The sequence below is a fragment of the Dipodomys ordii genome, unplaced genomic scaffold (assembly GCF_000151885.1).
Source record: "Dipodomys ordii isolate 6190 unplaced genomic scaffold, Dord_2.0 Scaffold176, whole genome shotgun sequence".
NCBI classification, from domain to species: Eukaryota; Metazoa; Chordata; class Mammalia; order Rodentia; family Heteromyidae; genus Dipodomys; species Dipodomys ordii.
Window position 1 is genome coordinate 2,481,186 of NW_012267392.1, and position 4,291 is coordinate 2,485,476.

Consider the following 4,291-nt stretch of genomic DNA (forward strand, 5'->3'; position numbering starts at 1 on the left):
ACACACACACACACACACACACACACACAGCCCTTTATACACTGTTTGAACAAGTTGATGTTTGACCAAATATCTTGGTTCTTTGGACCAGCCAAATGGATGTATAAATGTAACCATCATGGCTGCCTTGTTTAGAATCCAGCACCATGCTTTGAGCCACCGAAGCCCCAGACAGTGGACAGCATGGTGGCCCTCCCTTGGGTGACAGGAGCTGTACTCTTTTTTTGAATGAACTGGGCATATGACTGCCACCAGCTGGCTGGGAGGCACCACACAGAATGGATGTGTGTCACGTGGGCAACTTCTGCTCTGCGCTCTGAAACATTCTGCTTACAGAACTTAACCTTATGCCTTCTGTGATTCAACAGTAACTTTGAAAGAAGATATTCTTATTTTTCAGATGAAAGAACTGAAGTTCAAAACAGTGAAAGGACCGGCACAGGTGGCTCACACCTGTATTCCTAGCTATGAGGAGGTGGAGAGCTGAGGAGCTTAGATCGAAGCCAGCCTGGGCAGGAAAGTCCCATAAGAAGTTTATTTCCAATTAACCAGCAAAAAGTTGAAGAAAATAAGATGCTTAGTTCCAATTAACCAATTCAAGTGGTAAAGCTCCAGTTTTGAGTTGAAAAGCTTGGGGATAGTACAAGCCCTTGAGTTCAGGCCCTACCTGAGTTCAGGTCAGGCCTCCTAGGACTGACCAACTCCAAATGAAGGCGGCCACATGCAATGACATGGCTGCTTCCGGGGCAGGGGGTGGGGCCTTGAACCAGCTGGCTCCTCTCACAGATGACAAGGATAAAACTCTGTCTCTGGAAACCCCAAAAAGTCAGCACTGATTTTGGCCAACCAGCCCACTCTTGGACCCACACTGTTTGCTAATTGTTCATACTGCTCCACGATACCCCAGTTCTTCCTATTTAAACCTAATGTGCTCGTCTGTCCCCTGAAGATAGCGATGTTTTGTCTTTCCTCCACACACCCATGCCCTGTGATACACCTGATTTTTCAGCTCCAGAACTGCACATCTGTAGTTGGTGTGTTGGGGTGTGTGGACTTTGTAGGTGGAATCCCTGAACTTGGCCTTGGTCTCTGGTGAGAAAGTCTCTAAGGTCTCCTTGGAGAAAGTATATAATCACCCCTGCCCTTCCACTGCCCTTCCCTGCCTCATCAGCAACATTTTCCTGTCTTCTTACCTTCGCTCTTGCTGACTCTCAGTCTTAATGTTTCTCTCCTCTGTCCCTCCCTTTGCACTCTCTCTTCCCGATCTCTGACTCCAGTCTCTGTCTCTCTCCTCCGGTGCATGGTGACTGAGTTGGAAGATGGAGAATCTGTTTTCAGACAAAACTGCTCTGGGGAAAGAGACCCAGAGGAGTTTAGGATTCACTGGAGGATGTAGGTCCCTGGGTGTGGATTTCCTGTTTGCACAGCTCTCCTGCTCCTGGGGCCCCGTTGGGCCTGGCCAGCAGAGCCTCTGCTCTTCACCCATGTCTCCTTGGGCCCTCAGGACCACCCGGGGCAGAGCCTCCCCAGAGCTAGGGCGCCTGCTCACAGACCTCCTCTGCACCTGTGCCCCCAGCCTCTCTGAGCTTTCTCAGGGGGTCTGAGGCTTCCATTGGGGGGTATAGGAGTCCTAAGTGGGCATGTTCTTCCCAAGGAAGGGGCTGGGGTGAAATGCAGAGGATGATAGAGGCCTGCCAAGGTGAAAGATAAGACCCCATCTCAAGCAGAAAACGCTGGGCAGGGAGGTGTGCACTTATGTACCAATACAAGGTGGGTGTGTAAATAGGGGAATTGGGTTTCAGGAGAACTCATAAAAAATACAAAACCTGAGAAATCAGTATATGCCAAATGTGTGGGGAGGCAGGGGGCTGGGATGTGACTGGAATGCTTAAGAACTGTGAGGCCCTGAGTTCAAACCCCAGTGCTGCCAAAAAATGAAACTGTGGGTCAAAGTACATTTTTTCCTCTATAAGTTAGTTACCTTCGGCATTTTCTTTTCTTTTAAGCAATCATAATTTGTGTGTGTGTGTGTGTGTGTGTGTGTGTGTGTGTGTGTGTGTGTACTAGGGCTTGCCCCTGAGCTTTTTGGCTCAAGGCTAGTTCTCTACCACTTGAGCCACAGCTCCACTTTCTGCTCTTTGGTAGTTAAATGCAAATAAGAGACTCTGCCCACGCTGCCTTTCTGTCTCAATCTTCAGATCCCAGCTTCCTGAATAGGTAGGATTACAGGAGTGAGCCACTGGTGCCAAGCTCAAGAAAATCTTCTTTAAAGAATTTTTTGGGTAGCACTAAGATTTGAACTCAGAACCTTGAACTTGTTAGAAGGGTGCTCTTCCACTTGAACCAAGCCCCCAACATAGGTGTTTTCTTACAGGGATGGAAAGCTGACTAACATAAAGAGCTTGAGAGTCAGGACCCTAGAGGCGATCCAGGCTGGAGTTATGATTCTGGTGGTCTCCCAGGGGCTCTGTTGTTTCTAGCCTTGTTTTCTCTTCTTCTTGCTCTTAGTAATATGTGACATTTCTCTTGGATTTCCTTCTCTCCACCCTCATCCTCTTAACTACAAGTAGGTTATGGGCTTGTGTTCCTTTCCAACTATCTCTGGGAAAGATACTGAATGACTAGAGACAGAGAAAAGTGGGCCCAGGGATCATGCACAGGCATTCTATGCTAAGGGCTAGCATCTGGGAAGTGACTTTATTCTGTTTTAAAGTGGCCAAGCTAAATTACTTATTCTAAACACAACACAAAATGAACCCCAATATAGGGACACAAGAGGTTTTATCTTTGTCGCTGTTCTTCTTAATGTATTTATAATGTACTATGTGATTCTTTTGTTTCTTTTGTATGTTCCTCCCCCATGGTATAACTCATTTTCACTGTTTTTGATGTGCCCTGCATCTTGTATATACACTTTTCTAATTTGGGGAGGGGAAGGGAAAAAACAAAATGCTTAAATAGGGATACAGTTTGACCCATTGTGACAATGAGATGTACACAATATTATGTTTAAAACAAACTTTACAACTTCGGTTGTGTGGGGGGGAGTAGCTGAGGAGGTGGGGAGGGAAGGGATGGTAGGAGAAAAACAAAGGAGGAGGCAACAATGCAGGAAATGTAATCATTACCTTGCTCATGTAACTGTAACCCCTCTGTACAGTATTTTTACAATAAAAATGTGTTAAAAAATAAACACAACACATGCTATTCTTCATGTTAATGTAATAATTTCTTTGCTGATATAACTAGAGAGATTTTAACTTGTCACAATAGCCCCATGGTGTGTGTGTGTGTGTGTGTGTGTGTGTGTATGTGTGTGTGTGTGTGTGTGTTGTTGTTGTTGCTGTTGCTCCTGGGACTTGAACGCAGGGCCTGGCCACTGTCCCTGAGCTTTTGTGCTTAAGACTAGCACTCTACCACTTGAACCACAACTTTTTAGCGATTACCTGGAGATAAGATTCTCATGTACTTTCTTGTCTGGGTGGACTTTTACTGATGATCCTCAGGTCTCAGCCTTCTAAGTAGCTAGGTTTATAGGTGTGCACTACTAACAACAACTATCCACAGGATAATTTAATGCAAAATTCTCAGCCATGTGAGTGACATCACCAAACCATGGCAGCATTCTGTAAATATCCAATACATCTGTGTGTTTGGGACCTGTGTTTTCAGGTAGTGATTAGGCAATTACCAAGAAGAAGGCAAGCACACCTGAATTTGGCTGTGGGATGGAAGAGATTTCAGCAAGATGGGCCACGACTGTCAATATGGTTTGATATTGAAGAAGGTCTGGCAATTTCTGTCATTTTATAGCACAGCAGGGTGAATATAGTTCACAATAATGTGTTGTGTAGTTCAAAATAGAAGCCAGAGGCTGGTGGCTCATACCTATAGTCCTAGCTACTCAGGAAGCTGAAATCTGGAGGATTGGCATTTGAAGCCAGCCTGAGCAAGAATGACTACAGAAACAGTCTCCAATTCATCAGCAAAAAGCCAGACTAGAAGTGTGGCATAGGTGATAGAGTGCCAGACATGAGCAAATACGCCAAATAAGAGCAGGAGGCACTGAATTCAAGGCCTCAAGAACCTTAAGAAATGATGCTTTGTGTATATATTCATATTAACTTCTGTTAATGCTTATGGTATACTCAGGGGAGGATTTCAATGATGTAAGTCATTTTAATAACTAACTTAGTTTAACAAAATGAACACCAGAAACCTGAAACATGTTATGGGAGGATGAGGTCCAGGAGAGAGGAGCAGATAAATGGAGAGAAGGGTGGGCAAATGC